Source organism: Empidonax traillii, unplaced genomic scaffold, assembly GCF_003031625.1.
Source record: "Empidonax traillii isolate 1590-97213 ecotype Southwest subspecies unplaced genomic scaffold, ASM303162v1 scaffold137:size1056949, whole genome shotgun sequence".
NCBI classification, from domain to species: domain Eukaryota; kingdom Metazoa; phylum Chordata; class Aves; order Passeriformes; family Tyrannidae; genus Empidonax; species Empidonax traillii.
In genome coordinates, this window is record NW_020955330.1 from 396,769 (window position 1) to 413,600 (window position 16,832).

Sequence of the window (16,832 nt, forward strand, 5' to 3'; positions counted from 1 at the left end):
TGTTTTTTTTTTTTTTTTTTTTTTTTTTTTTTTTTTTTTTTTTTTTTTTTTTTGTTTTTTTGTGTTTTGGTTTGATTCTTTTCCTGAGAATCGGGAAAATAAAAGTTTAAACTAAAAATGCTTTTGGTCCTTTGTCAGTTTCTTTATGAAGATTTATCTTAGCACTAGCCATTCACTTTAGGAATCCAGGGTATATGGGTTGTCTAACAAGTATGTTGCACAAATTTTGTAGAGCAGTTATAGTTTTGGGATTTGGTTTGATAATGTAAAGGCATAATAATGCACCCACTTCAGTAGAGAAAAAAAGTTATGCAGTGGAGGCTTTGTGAACATAGTATACTGAGTTGTGAACTGAAAATGTTGAGTCAAAGAGTAACATTGGTAAGACAATGCTTTCCATGTTTCTTCTGTTTCAGAAATTGTACTGCCCAAGAAACTGTTTTAAACTTTTTGCTCCAACTTCAAGACAACAGTTTCATTATATGTGCATCTTAGATATTCAGGAACTCCAGCTGTACTTAGCTCATTAAGTAAGACTTCAGTGGTTTAGCAAAGAGGCACACTAGGATAGCTGGTCATCTAAATGTGCTAACACTCCTTCTGATGGCACCATCACAGATGGAAGATCTTATTTCCCCTTGCAGAAACATGGGATAGAGGCAAAAGGCTATGTTACGATACCTCTCTCTCTTACTTTTAAGATAACCCCAATCTATTTTATTATTATAAGGAAACAAACTTCAGATTCTTTTTGATCTAGTGAAGTTTATGCACCCTGTCACTGGTTGCTTATCCTTCACCCTGTGTTATACTTCCTTTTGGTTTCTGAAGATGTAGATTCATAAACAATTCTAAGACAAAAATACCTCAAAAATTCTCCCATTTTTTTCCCTTCTGTTTTATTTCCTTCCTTGATTCTAGAAAAAGGATAATTTGAGGAGCCTCCTGGTAACTTAGCATGGAAGAAACCTAGGTTTAAATGAATTCAGCATAAACCCCATAAACTAGTAATGATTTTGATTGTGCAAAAATTCCAGCTGGATTCAAAGGTGGGAGAAAATGTTTCAAGAAAGGTTGAACAGCTCCTTGTAAGGAATGAAAGTCCATAAAGGGGGACAGCATTTGGGGGCAAGAAGTACTATGTGTAGTACTTCTTCCTCATGACAGCTTGCTGGATGTTGCTTGACAACTAGGTACTTCGAGTTCTCAGATTCATGAACTAAGAGAACTGACTTCTCTTCAGTTAAATATTAATTTAAATTCTAGATTAATATTCTGTTCACAAAGTGTCAAAATAGAACATAAAAGGAGGTTAAGGATGAGTTGACATAACTTTTAAATTGTAAAGCAGTAAGTTGGAAATGCAAAATGAGAGATACAACTCTCGCTTCATAGAGAATTACAAACTCTGAGAATTTTTTTCAGATTTTGAGTGATATGCAATGTCTGCATTCTATAGTGAATGAAGATGGCTGGGATTCAGATTTTTAATGGCAAAATTTACCAGGACTTGGAAAACAGATGGTATTTTGAAAAATCTACACAATAAAATTCAAGTGATCACATTATGAAATAATTTTAGTGCAAGGCAATTGAAAAAAAAAAGTCACAGAATATTTATTCCTATAAACACTTTTCCGCTGTTTATTTAACTTTTTTCTTTTCACAATTCATTGGGTACTGGTGTTGCTGATGAATATGAGAATTGTTACTTTCAAAGCAACAGGCAGTCAGACATGATGAGAATATAGTGGTTCAGTTTTTTGTGAAGTCAGCTCAATCCAAAAACATAGTGCATCATGAGAAAACATTGTGTAGACACATCAATTCTCAGAGAAGCCTTTTATGGGTTCCCTTTTTTAAAACCAGAGATGTTAGACCATAACAGAATCACAAAATAGTTGAAGTTGGAAGGACCTCTGGAGATTGTCCAGGACAACTTCCCTGCTTACAGCAGGGTCACCTAGACTACAGATCACAGGGCTGTGTCAGGTCGTTTGTTGAGCTCATACAAGGATGAAGATTCCACAAGCAACCTTGGTGACTTTACGATTTTTGCCCAATCTGACAATAAGAAAGGTTTGCCTGATGTATAACTGCAGTTTCCTGTATTTCAGTTTGTACCCATTTCCCTGTGTCTTGTGATTGGGCACCACTGGCAAAAGCCTGTCTCTGTCTTTCTTTTATGCCTGCCATTAATTATTTATAAACATGGATAAGATCCCGCTGAGGCTTCTTGTCACCGTGCTGAATACTCCCCATCTCTCTCAGCTTCTCATACAAAAGATGCTCCTGTTCCTTAATCATCTTTGTTGCCCTTTGCTGAACTTGCTTCACTCTGTGATCATGTCTCTCTTGTCCTGGGCATCTTGGAACTGGAGTCAGCACTCCAGATGTTTCTCACTAGTACTGAACAGAAGGAAAGGAGCACCTCCTTTGACCTCCTTGAGAGGTCAAGTTGCTGTGGGCCACCTTTACCCTTGTGGAGGAACACTGCTGGCTCATGGTCAGCTTGTCCAACACGACCCTCAGATCCAACTCTGCAAAGCTATTTCTCACCAAGTTGGTCCCCAGCCTGTGCTGGTGCCTGGTGTTATTCCTCCGTGGGTACGGGATGTTGCACTTCCCTGTTATTGCATTTCATGAGGTTATCTTTTGTTTCTTTTCTCAGCCTGTCAAGGTACCTCTGAATGGCAACACAATTCTCTGATGTATCTTAGTTTTGCATAATCTTTGAACTTGCGGAAAGTGCCCTCTGTCTCACCTTGTAAGTTGTGGATATGGAACAATACTGGCTCTTGTTTGACACCTGGGATGTGTCTTTGCCTGGCCTCCAGCTGGACTTGGTGCTTCTGATCTACAATGCTTTAAGCCCAACACTGTGGACAGTTTTCATTGTTGATCATTGCTGATTTTAGGAAGAAAACTTGATTGATACTAGCTGTTAGTGTGAGCAAGGATTTTTAAATACACATGGAAATGTGGAAGTCTATGCATAGAGACCAAAATATTTTGCAGGAGGCGATAGTGTGTTGCTAACATAATTCACCTAAAAAGCCAGTCAACAAGTACAGAAATCTGGCTTCCTCATTTCTGAGGCCTAAGGGAAGCACTTACATATGCCTCTAGATCGACTGATCCTCCACTGTCCTCTTGTTTTCATGCCAGGCCAGGGTAGAAAATGTTGGAAAGAGAAGAACCCTTCTAGTTGCTCTGCCTACATGGGAAAACCTGAGATCTGCAGGGTTAGTGTCATCAGAAGAGCAACTTAAAAAAAAATTGGCCATATATAAGTGAGAAAGATGCCAAACATACTAGGTGTGGAAATGAATGCATCTATGGCAAAGTGCTGGATTGTCACAGATGGCTTTTTGTCATTGTTATTCTAAGTTTAAAACCAGCATGGAATCTTCAAGGATGTTTGAGAGATAAGGGACAGGGTGATATTGCTTTGCATATGAAAGATCACAGGATGAATAGGAAAATAACCTTCTCTGACATTTGATCCTTACTGCTAACTTGAGCTAGTGAGGCTTTGTGATGAACATTTTGATTTACAAATTTTTTATATGCTAATAAGTGGACGGATATGATGTTTTCATAACTCCATTAGGTCCCTTTCCCTGTTAGCATCATATTAGTGTAATCCAGATGAATTCTTGTCATCTCATTGTGTTCTCTTTCGATTTGGGGAGCAGGAAAGACAAAAGAGAAGTTGAGTGGCATGTAAGGCATCTGATCTAACAGAATAGAACAAACTGAAGGGGCTGTAGTTTATTCTAATTTGTTAAAAGACTTATTTCAAGTTATTCAATCTTTACATTATTTTTTGTGATAATCACATATTTGGAAGCTAGGGCAGTTTCTATAATAATGTTTGTGTTTTCATCTACAGGAAAAGTAGGGAAAAGAGTTTTTCTTTGCATATTTGGAAACTTCCTAGAAGGGTCCAAGGATCTAGCACTTCATTTGGTAAACACAGGTTCATTTCTGCTTTTTGAAAGTTCTGTTTCTTGGATAGATGCAAGGTGTACCAGAATTTTATATATCAGTCAATAGACAGTAAACAGTATTAGATAAAAGATTTCAGACACAATACAGAATTCCTTCAGGCAGAGTTTTTTATATTCCCTGTTCATTAAGAGCTAGGTTGTGGGACCTCATGCAGAAATCCAATATATCTACTTTTGTTTATTACGGGCCAGTAGTTAAGGATTCAGTGACTTAACTGTTATGGATGTGACACCTGATCTATAGATTGTCAGTGCTATGGTATGTTTTGTCATCTGTCAAGCTCAGGAGAATGGTTGCTGATTGTGTATTTTGTGTTCTTGGTAGCTGTGTTGAAACCATTTGAGGAAGGTCAATCTGTAAAAGCTGTAAGACTCAGGTCCTGCTTACTGTGTTGTGGTTTAGGAATGTTTAAGGATTTTTCTTCATTATTTTTGGAATTTGGAAAGAGGAAACCTGCTTACAATTGGATCACCTTCCTTATTTAAAACCATATAGATAATAATGAAAATGGCATGTCTAAATTCTTAAAATATAGTTAATGAATTCTGCCATGGTTCCAGTTCCCATACCTTCATTCAGTTCCTATACTTTCATTGTGGCTGAAAGCTTGCAGTTCAGCAAATAAAATATCCAGGCTTCAAAAAGAGACATTTGTTTGGATGTGCCTTGGCACCTACCAGTCTTTTAGTGAAAATTCATGGCAAAGTTTCTGTACAAATCTTGAAATATTTTACAAACCTGAAAACTTTGGAGATTCATTGAATGTGACGTCACCACTCACAGTGTGGTCATGTAAAATGGTAACTATGGCAACTGCAGAGTGTTGGAATGGAGAGTAAGCAGAGAGCTTTATGTGAAAAAAGTAACATCCTTGGACATAAAAAATATCCTCAGACGAAGACGATTTATGGGCATTTTTTTTTTTTTTGCATGAGGTTTTCTTTGCTGACGTCAAGCAAAATTAAACTTCCCACGATTCATCCACTTCCAGGTTTATTTTAATCAGTACTTCAGGTTTTAAAGAGAGTTTTATCTTGTGTTCCCCTATAATCTAAAGCTTGTGGAATATTCCTAGCACTTTAAAGGTATTAACACCGTAGAATTAAATGAAGGGAAAACTAAAGATGTGAAAATATGTGGCTTAAAGTTTTTGTGTTTGATGAGAAAAGGAAAGAACAATAGCTTTTGAATTTTGACAAAAACTGTATGGAATAAGTGTAGGTGAATGGTAAAGTTACTTAAACAGACACGTACATTGAAAATGCTGTGCAGTATTTTGATTTGAATCCTCAGGGAACAGAAAATTACTGTTGTTTTTCAAGGAATTCTAAGCTGTAGTTCTTGCAAAAGCTGTCATCGGATTCTGCAACACTTGCAAGTCTTTTGAGAGCACCTACACCTCTTTATTCTGTATCAAATCTCCAACTTTTCTGATTTTTTTTTAAATTTTATTTTTCTGAATTCTCTTCACAGCTGGATTTGATTTCCTGTGATTTGTCCCATCAGTGCTTCCTCCCATTATGAGCCTTTTGCATGAGGAAGACTAGGTGGAAAAAAGAAAGTAACTGTATGTCTTGCTCTCTTCTCATAAGATAGCAATTCACAGAGTGTTCTGTCAATATGGAGAGACAAAGGTTTTTTTTTCTTTTCTTTAGGTAGTCAGGTTTGTGGCTTTGAGTATCTTAATGCGTAGGACAAGATTGAATCTGGGTCTCTAAGTGTCTTGTGAAAATGTCCTCTTTGTCCTCTACCATAGTGATGCACAAAGAATGACCTTTAATCCTCTGTTTTGTCATCCTTGTCATTAAATATACCTAGGGTGAAATCTTCGCCCTACTGAAGGTTATGGCACTTATGCTATTAACATCAATGAAGGTACGACTTTACAGGTTGTGTGTTATAGAGGAAAAAGCAGAAGATTTAGATTCAGGTAATTCTCATGAAATTGTTTTTTCTTCTATTGAATGCAAGTGTAATTTCATTTTGTAATTTTTGTGATCTCTTAAAAATAATCACGCAGTCTTTCTTTATCATATATGAACATGGCCCTACCATTTTGTCTTGTTGTTTGTTACAAGAAGTGCAGTAGCAGGATAAAGAGCAAGAAAGCAGAAATAAAATACCAGTATGGATTCATTTTCTTTTACTAGTGGATATCTCCTGTCCCCTGGCCCAAATATGCACACTTCTTACCATGACAGATATTACCTTGAATATCTCTCTGAATCATGTTGGATTCTAATGTAATGCAGAAGTGAATGGAAGCAGAAAAATCATCAGCCATTGAACTAACAGTTAAATAGCTGAGAAGTGAGTGGAAATTTTCAGTTAAGGAATGTGGTATCTGGTACAAAGACTCAAGGAATTCTTTATTTTTAAATTAGTGAGTTGTGAAATATATGCCTACAGTTGCAGATTCCAACTGTGGAATATATTCTAACTTGCAGAAAAATGTGCCTTCTCCTAGTTACCAAGTGTAACTCCTGGTAATTAGGATTGGAGCAAACCGTGGTGTCATTAGCTTAGTTAACCTGTAACCAGTGTCAGAACTGAGCTGGCATTTGAAGTTACTCAGAGTTGTTGTGACTAAAAACAACATATCCAAATAGGATGCAGGATAAAGCTTATCCTAGTCTTCCAAAACATCTACCATCTTACAAGGTTGTCTATATAGAATAAGACTCCAAGATTTTGCATTTCCTACTGACAGAATTCTTCTACAATAAAGATACAACAGATTATTTGTATTCTGTCTGTATTGTCACACAAAAGATACCGTAGGAAGAAAGGTGATTTTTATCTTTTTTGCGGCCTTACCCAAGTTGCAGTGCAATTCCTGGTCTCCCTTTCTAATGCTTGCAGTCTAGTCTGCTGTCAGAAAGGGAGGGAGATAGCAAGGTTGAAAGGTGAGCTGTTGTGCTGTTTTACTGATGGCCAGCCAGCAGCACTGACTGACTTAATGCAAATGAGAGCTAGTTTTGCTCAGAGATCCAGTTTGAAGTAGTAATGTGTAATTGTTGATGGTAACCTAGTTTTAAAGTTAATTTTGAATTTATCTTTTGATGTCCTTTTAACCTTTTAGTTTCTTTCTTTTGCTGTAAGGTGTAAAGCATAGATATGCAGAAATTGCTTTTAATAGAAATGCTTGTCACCAACAATCTTTCCTTTTAATCACATTTTTTTTAAATCTTTGGCTTTGATTATGGTAGTATTGAATCCCAGATTGAAACCAGCTAATGGATTTTGCAGAGAAAAGGCATAGTTACTATGGCTACACAGAACCCTGAAAGCTTAAAAGGACAAAGGATAAATGAATACGGACCTGACTGCTCAGCCATTTCTAGACCAGATTCTAATAATTTAAAGGCTTTATAGCCTTTTAGACATTGTCAGAAAAAGAAGGATGTTAGTCCTTTAAGAATTTCTACTTTATTTTTAGATTAAATCATTACCTTGCAAGTAGTGTATTTGAAAAATGTTTTTCAAAACATGCTCTGTTTGTGATCAATTTATTTCACATGTATCTATTCCATGTAATGAAATTGAATATTAATGATCATTTCATCACTGATGGTTTTACTATGGTATTTCAAAATGAGGCAAAATCTAATCCTCCTACAGATAGGTAAAAACAGAGTAAGTGTGGTTTGATGAAAACTTGCAGTAATATAATTTTTATAGCTTTCACTGTAATTTTGACTGTAATTTTTGCCTTTGATTTTCTTGCAAACCAACCTACGCATTTAAGAGAAACATTTTGTATATAGTAAAGAATAATAAAACACATCTATGGTTAGGTTTATACAATTAAGGATTGACTTACCAGTTTTTAGCATCACCCTGGTGACTGATGGCAGAAGTGCTACCACCTGTCTTTGCCTTAGAAATAAAACACATTAGAAAACTTAAACATATTGCTCATCAATCTAGGGCATACTTTAATGACCTATTAAAAATAATACAGAAGAAGGGTTTTTAGAATGTAATGATGAAATACATCTATTTTTCTGCCTACTGATAATTGTAAGCACTGTACATTGGCTGATGGGTAGTAGAAAACCATTGGGAAGGTAGGAGTTGAGTTTACAGGTGCTTTTGTATAGAGATAATAATGTGCTCTTATTTGCAGGCAAGAGGGCTCTTGTATTTGTGTTTTGGATTTCTCTCTCCAGCAACATTTGCATATATTCATACAGTGTACTTCCTGCATATGCAACAGACCAGCTGGGTTGTCCTCCTATTGTAGATCTGTCCCGTGCTCCATAGAAATGCCATATTTGCTACATTAGAACATAGTGTCATTTATGTCTGCGACATGCAAAGAAGCCTTTCCAACTAAAAATATCAAAATTATTGTACAAAATTTCATGAGAGAGACCAGCAATCTAGACCCATCTGTAAAGCCTGTTTGGGCCAAATTTCAAGGTGAGCAAAAGGGAATGCGTGGGAAAACTCAAGAATAACCCAAGAAATGTATAGGTGAAAGGAAATTTGGTGGATTAAGCCCAGCCAGCAACTAAGTACCAGGCAGCCACTTGCCCACTCCCTGCCTCTACTCTCCAGTGGGAAGGAGAATCAGAAAATAAGTAAAGCTCATGGGTTAAGAGCAGTTTAATAATTGAAACGAAATAAAATATAATAGCAATAGAAATAATAGTAACAACAACAACAGTAATAATAGTAATGAGAAGGAGAGAGAGAAATGAGTCTGCAATTCTATGAATAAAACCCAAGTGAAACAAGTCATACACAGTACAGTTTCTTACCACATGCTTATTCTGTCCCAAAGCAGCAATCAGCCCCTTCAGGCCAATTCACCCAGGTTATAAACTGGGAGTGATATTCTATGTTTTGAAATATCCCTTTGGTCAGTTCAGGTCAGTTGTCCCAGTTATGCTCCCTCGCAGCTTCTTGTGACCCCTTCACTGGCAGAGCGTGGGAAACATGAAATGTCCTTGATTTAAGGTGAGCACTACTGAGCAACAACCAAAACATCAGTGTTACTGACATTACTCTCATATTGAATCCAAAACACAGCACTGTGCCGGCTACTTAGAAGAATATTAACTCTATCCTGGCCAAAACCAGGACAAGGGGTGATGCTGGTAGAAAATTATTGTGGGAATTTGATCCTGCTGTTTATTATGGATCTGCGATTGCCAAATTGTAATAGTTCATAAAGTGGCTCCAAGTTATAAACTACTATAAACTAAAGTATGGTGATGTAGAAGTGACCCAGAAGGACTGATTAACTTTCAAATCTCCATAGGACCTGTTCCTAGATGATTCTGGTGGCTTTGGACAGACAAATCTAAAATAAAGGTATCAGACTTTGAAATTCAGTAGGCTAATTTTCCTAAATTAAGACAATTCTTCTTTAATTTACATCTTGAAGAATGCTTGTGTTGCAGTTTCATGCAGAATCAGTGTGGTCAGGACTAACATTTACTGAGGGGTGTGGGGTTTTCTGTGTGCTTGCTTTAGGAGAGTTTTTTAGAAGATTTTCACTTAAAATTCTCAAGATAGAGTCTTAAGTAAAATATTATTTACTTTCATTAAATTAATGATATTTTTTATGTTGCTTGAAAATGTATTGAGAAATTTTCCTCTTATTTATATTTTTTTGATCATTGTAAACATGAGGATGTAAAATTTAGATGGGCTAATGATGAGGTGATGGCACCTGTCTGAAGTTGTCCTATAGTAAGCAGCCATTGTGGGCGTTTCGTTCTAAAACTTACTTTTCAGCATAGTGTAACCTTATTCTTTAAAACTTGTATCCTTCACATTTTTTTTTGCTCCATGTAACATAATGATTTTGAAATTTTAATCAAGTAAAAACTACCATCATATTGACAGGGTTTTTTTAATAACATATATCTCCCACTCTTCCTTAGATGAATTAAATGTAATTATTTCAATGAAATTATTAGACCAATAAAATAAAAAATAAACCTCTGAATAGAGGGACTTATTTATTGGTATTTTTTTCATTCATGTAGTGCTTTTAGTTTTTCCTTGATGAAATACTCCATTTATTTATTTACTTGAATACTGCAGGAAAATGTGCTGCTTGAAATTCAGGAGTGGATCAGTTAGAAGGGCTTTGACAGAAGTCTGAGACTATGTGATATTTGATGTTGCTATGGGAAACTGCTTTGCAAGAACATTTGCAGAGCAGATGGACCACGATAAATAAAACAAATACAGGTATTGAATAGATATTGTTTAATGTTCTGTGCAAAACCAGGAAAACAGGAACTTAAATCTGTGTGGCGTAGTTCTTTGATTTGCCCTCTTTTTAATTGGTATGCTGTTTGATATGAGTAGTTCCATAGTGAAGTTTTCCTATAAATTTTTTTTTCAACAGATCAAAGAAAATTTCAGGTTTTTCTGCTTCATCTTCTATGTTATGCAAAACCAGTAATGTCCTAACTTTGTTGTAATCTACTGCTTTTGAGGATAGCCTCTAAAGATACATCTAAGCACACAAAGACTATGGAATGAAAGATCTTTGTATTTCAGGTGTTATAATTTTGTTAGCTTCACATGCTCTTGACTGTTGAGAGCTCTTCTATAACCTTACACACTAGTGTTGTTTTCTTGATTTAAAAAATAAAAAAGACAAGATACATACCCTGTTTAAGAACTAGAATGCCTTGGTAATCATGTGTTTGGCACAGAACTTTGTTTCCATAGCAACATGAACACAAAAGATACCCCTGTGATGATATATATAAAATGTGCCTTTGTATGAGTACATACGTACAGAAATATGCTGTTTGTTCAACATGTGTTCTTTGTTCTCCCTAACAGTGAATAAAACAGGCACGTGCTGTTTGCTTTGTCTTTAAGGAAATAGGTCATTAGAGAATTTGAAATGTAATTTCTAGTCATATCTTTTCAACAGCTCAAATTCTAACTTGTAAAAAGAAAAGCTTATGGCAAAAATAAAAGCTTAATCTGCTCCCTTGAAGATGTATGATTTGAACTGCTGAAGGATTTTTTCCCGTCTAAGTAATATATTGACTCCAGAATATTTCTTTGAACTTTCTACAGTCTAATTGTGCTGCTGTTCTCATGAGTTATAAAACTTACTCTATGAGTTGATTACTCCTCATGAAGTGGAACAGTTCTTTGGGTCATGCTGTCATAAACACGTGAATGCTCACATCAGTGTTGGTGTTTTCATTTACTGTGAAATACCATGAAATACCATTCCACTGAACTCCAATGTCAATCCAGTTGATTCACGTTTTTGGTGTGCATGCTATCCAGTTTTTTTGAGTAGTCAGAGTAATGTTTGTTTGCTTTTAAAGTATATCTTTCCTTCATGAAACAAAATACATTTGATATATTGGTTGTTAATCCATTTTAAAAATCAAATGTGAATATCTGCTTGAAGTTCTATGTTTATGTATATTTGCTTTCTCATGGGGAAACTGGGAGAGTTAGAAGTAGGAATTATAGAGGAAAATTTTTGTCTTTTACAATCACGGAATCATTAGTGTTGGAAGGGACCTCTGGAGTTTACCTAGTCCAACACCCCTAGCAAGGCAGGGTCACCCCGAGCAGGTTACATAGAAATGCAGCCGGGTGGGTTTTGAATGTCTCCAGAGAGGGAGACAATGAACTGGATCACAGTATCTGAATTTCTTCTGTTGCTTTTTATCTATGATTGTAAAGTCTTGCCATTAATATCAGAGAGGCCAAAAATCACGGCATTCATTAGGCTCAGGGTTACATGTTGCTAGCTTTTAGCTGTAACCTTTTTATGCCTTATACGGTACCTAAAGCACAATGAGGTTGATTGCACGTTTTTTTCCCATGCATCCTGGAGAAGAGATTTCATGGGTGATTAATTTAACCGCTTTTCAATTTATTTTAAGCAAAGACCAGTTAAATAAAACACTTTACAGAATCATAGAATTGCTGAGGTTGGAAGGGACCTCTGGAGATTGCCCAACCCCCTGGTCAAAGCAGGGTCACCTAGTACACATTGCCCAGCTCTATGCCCAGTTGGATTTTGAATATCTGCAAGGATGGGCAGATATCTTGGGCCATTGGTTGACCAGCGTCACAAGAAAAAAAAACAACACAACAATAAGTGGGATATCTTGTATTTAATTTATACCTGTTGCATCTTCTCCTTTCACTTGATACCACTGCCTTCCTTACTCTGCCCCCAACCAGGTACTGGTAAGCATAGAACAGATTCCTGTTCTATGAACCTTTCTCATAGCCTCTCCTCATACAAAAGGTTCTATGAACCTTCTCGTAGCCTCTCCTCATACAAAAGGTTCTCCAGTCCTTTAATTATCTCCATGGTCTTTTGCTGGCCTTGCCCGGGTAAGTCTATGTCTCTCTTTTACTGGGTGGCCCAGAATTGAGCTCGGTGTTCAGGATGGCTTACCAGTGCTGAGTAGAGCAGAAGGATCACCTTCTTCAATATGCTGATGGTACTCTTCCTAATGCAGCCCTGATAGCTCTGCACCTTCTTTGTTATGAGGGCTCGTTGCTGGCTCATGGCCAGCTTGTTGCACCTCAGGTCCTTTTCTTTCAACATGCATGGAATTATTCCTGTCAAGTGTAGGAGTTTACATTTCCTTTTGTTTAATTTCGTGAGGTTACTGTTGGCCCATTTCTCAGCCCGTCAAGGTCTTTCTGAATAGCAACACAACCCTCTGATTTATCGAATACTCTTAGTTTTGCATTATCTATGCACCTTGCATGTTATTGATGAATTTCCACTGAAATTTTTGTGTCTCATCAGTTTGTCAGCGAGAAGGCAATGGGAGGCTTTGAGAGAAACATTATTAAAGTAAAGATAAGCAATGTTTAGTGTTCTCTCCTTGTCCACTGGGTCAGTCTTCAGACAGCCTTCTTTTTTGTGAAAGGCTATCAGCTTGGTCAGGCACAATTTCCCCTCCATATATCCATGCTCACTGTGCTCAAACAACTTCTTATCCCACCTGTGTTTGGTAATGGTTTTAAGGTTTAATTTCTCCTTTCCCAGGAGTCAACGTAAGGTTGTGACTGACTTTCTTTAAAATAGAGATGATATTTATTCTCTTCCAGTCCTCAGATTTTCCTCCCTCTACCCTGATCACTGTGACCTTTTTTGATCTTTCTGTGGTTGACTGCTCTCACAATGACATCAGCCAGCCCTCAATGCATGTAGGTGCATCTCGTTATGGCTTGTGGATCTCTGTGTATCGATTTTGTTTAAATGCTTCCTAACCTTATCCTCCTCCACTGAGAGGAAATCTACATTGCTCCAGGCTTCTCCACTGGTTGCAGGGACCTGAGATTACTGAGGGATGGTTATATTACTAAAGAGTAGGATGAAAAAGGCCTTCTTCATGTCCTTTCTGAGGTCTCTATCAGCAGTGGGCCACCATTTCCATAGTCTTCCTTATGCTGCAGATAATAACAGCAGAAACATTTTCTGTTCCCTTTCATGTTCATGTCAGCTATTTCGCCCTATCTATGATCCCACTGAAGTTGTCATTCTCAACTGCATGCACCTTTTAATTCCTTCTGTTCCCTATGCTGTCTGCATTAGTGTACAGGCTCTTTGGAGAGGTACAATAGCATGCTGATTTCCTAGAAAAGGTATAATAGCTTTACCCATAATGCTGCCTGGTAGTCATTTCTCTATATACATGCACGCAGTTGTGGTGGGACCCTCACAGCCCTGGCTTTTTACTTACAGATTTCCTCCTGTTGACGTTGCCGGATACTCTTTGCTTGCCAACCTGGTCCTTCACTTCGTCTTTTGATTGCTGGTCGTGCTCTCCTAACCCTGTTATTCCTAGTTTGAAATTCTTATTACTGGATTGGCCAGCCTGTCGGCAAAAACATTTTTCACCACTTACGTGGACAACATCTCTGCTAAACAATCCTCTGTCCTTGTAGAACATCCCATGATCGTGTGAAATCCAAAACCCCATTGCCCACACCAGCTGCACAACCAGTTGTTGACATGTGGGATCTTGTCAACTCCTTCTTTACCCTTCTGCCATTCTGAAAGCACTGAGGAGAAAACTGTGTGAGCTCTACATGCTCTTGACATCCCGCTCCCACACCCCCCAACACCCCACATACATGAACAGCAACAAATGTTAAATGTTTTATCTATTGTACTCTTTTGTGAGCAAATTTATGTAAAAACATTGCTGGAGAACTAATTGTATGTTCTGGCTTTTTTGTTTTATTAAGCTTTATTTATTCTTGAATGTGATTCTACTGGTGTTGTATGGGTTGGCTGGTTACGCAAAGGCGTTTTCCACTAGTGTGGCTGATAGAGGGAAAATCATGTATGGTTCGCCTGTGCTCAGGAAAATCAAGGATTAATCTCAAATCAATCTGAAATTCTACAGAAAGATCAATGGGTATCAGTATCTGGTGAGGAATTTGATAAAAATTAGTTAAGACTACCTTTCAATTCCAAAATTTTTATTGCAGGTTGTATCATCTGGTAGACACCAGCATAAAAAGTTTTCCCAAACCTTGCTTCATAGCATGTTTTAAGACAATGAAATAGACAGTATTTTAACATTATAACTGGTTTCACATGTGTCTTGTTTCTGTTTGTTCTAGGAAATGAACCCAGGAAGTAATGTGAAGGGTCATGTGGAGCTCTGTCATAGCAGAAATTTTCTAAAAGATTGCTTTACCTGTAAGTTCTTCTTTTCTGTTTTTAAATGTTAAGTTATATTGTATAGTGAGCAAAAAAAAAAAAAAAGTGTTTATTTTGGCATTTTGACTCGGGCTTGCAGCTTGATTGTGAAGAAAATCTTGCCAAGTGCATTACCTTTAACACCTACTATTATTAACTTTGTATTTTAGGGAAGAGAAAACAAACGTTTTTCCTCTTTTATTGAGGTTTGGAATCTAATGAGCAAGATTTTCATGCTAAGTCGTTTTAGGTTATATATCCACTGTGATGCATGCTAAACTGCAAGAGCTTTTTTTCCAGAAATTCTTTTAAAAGCAAATGAAAGGTGAAAATCATCCAAACTAGTATGAGAGTGTGAAACTTTAGCACTAAAAGTTCTTTAGCGAAGATTGTGTGTGCGGATGCCTGTTATGACTCAGACATCTTTGGGATGCAGAGTTATTAAATTATATGATAGTGCCCTTTACAGTTGTGTCACTTGTGGCAAGGAATTTTCTTCAAGCTACAGTGAACTCATTTAATTTTACATACGTCTCACAATAAGCTCCACTTAGGAATTTAAACTGTTATTTTCATCTCAACTCTAATTGTCTACATCAAAATATTTAAGTAAGTGGGAGAGATGAACTTGCCTTCATAGCAAGATTGCAAGAAAAAGCATTAAATGATCCATTTTACATAAAGAACCGAAAACTTGCTTAGGCTTGATTTTGACAGATACATGTAGGTGGGGGCAGAACTGAGAACAGAATTCAGAAGTTCTTACTCCCCATCAAGTGGTATAATTTGAAAATATATAGATCAGCCTAAAAAGTATATCATGAAGGAGACTGGGAGTTTGCAAACTAGAATTTAGGCAGTATATTAATTTTCTCCCTTTTGTATGTAATTGTCATGGTTTGACTAAACAGCAACTAGGTATCAAGAGCTTGAAAACTTTAAGGAGGAAGGTGCTAATGAAAAATGTTTCAAAATTGGTAATAGCAGTTTAATCCTTTAAGAAATAATAATTTCAGAATTTTTTCTTTATCTGTTGCTCTGTTTTAAAGTAGCAGTAATGTCTATACATGGGCAGCACAAGTAATTTAGTTTGACATAAAACCTTCAACAAAATAAAAACTTGGAAATGCTAGTCCTCCACAATTCAAGTTCTTTATGAAGTTTCAGAAAATATCCTGATATTTATTTCTGATTTTCTTCAAAAAGTACTTTTCTTGTCTCAGTATTTTTTTATTACTCTGATGTAACTTGAGACAACCATAAATTAGGTACAAATACAAGAAAATCTGTTAGAAATTAGAATCTTAATTTTGCACTTTGAGTTGTAAAGTAAAAACTGAACCTTATTGTCTTTCTTGTATTAATATTCACACGGTATTGGTGCAACTTCAGCAATTGCCCTATGTTATCTTATATGTATTAAAATGACTCTGATGATGAGCATTTCCTTTGGTTTTATCAAAGAATCTGGAGAGGCTATTTTAGGATAATTCAAGGAGACTTTTACAATTACTCAAGAAAGAGAGGAGAAAAACTGCTGCTCTGATAATGCTGTCTTAATAACTGAATTTGTCAGATTTTCAGTATTATTTAGCACTAGGCAGACAAGTGGATTTCCAGCATCATAATGGTAGCCTTAAAAAACCCTATACAAATTAAAAAGAGGTAAAAACCATCAGATAGTTCCAACTTTTTTTTCTCAAGTCTTTTTGTTAGGAATAATTCCATACTGTTAATTGTTATATTGATTAAAAATATTTCTATTATACATTTGTTGTATACCTGATAGTATTCCGAATAAATTAATCAGTGTTGTAAAACTGGCTGTCATGACATACAGACATGTAACTATATAACTCATTGAGATTTGTAGATCATGGTGACAATTACTTAATTATGATTGGTATTATAATTATTATGTTTTTCTCCTGAAAGGAATTTGCATGTATTATTTTTATTAATGTTAGCTGGTGAACAAATCATAGCATCATAGAATAGTTTGGGTGGGAAGGGACCTTAAAGATCATCTAGTTCCAACCCCCCTGCTATGGACAGGGACACCTTCCAGTAAATTAGGGTGATCAACGCCTCATCCAGCCTGGCTTTGAACAATTCCAGGGATAGGGCATCCATAACT

General features: G+C 36.5%; 1 protein-coding gene across 4 annotated transcripts in view; it reads left to right on the forward strand.

The window, feature by feature from the left end:
• The window catches only part of MARCH1 (membrane associated ring-CH-type finger 1), a 232,450-nt gene that overhangs the window by 65,516 nt on the left and 150,102 nt on the right, over nucleotides 1-16,832 (forward strand). For all 4 annotated transcript variants that reach the window (XM_027883937.1, XM_027883936.1, XM_027883939.1 and 1 more), the window contains exon 2: nucleotides 14,617-14,695. The gene's annotated coding sequence lies outside the window, so the exon portion shown is untranslated. The remainder of the gene's footprint in view (nucleotides 1-14,616; nucleotides 14,696-16,832) is intronic.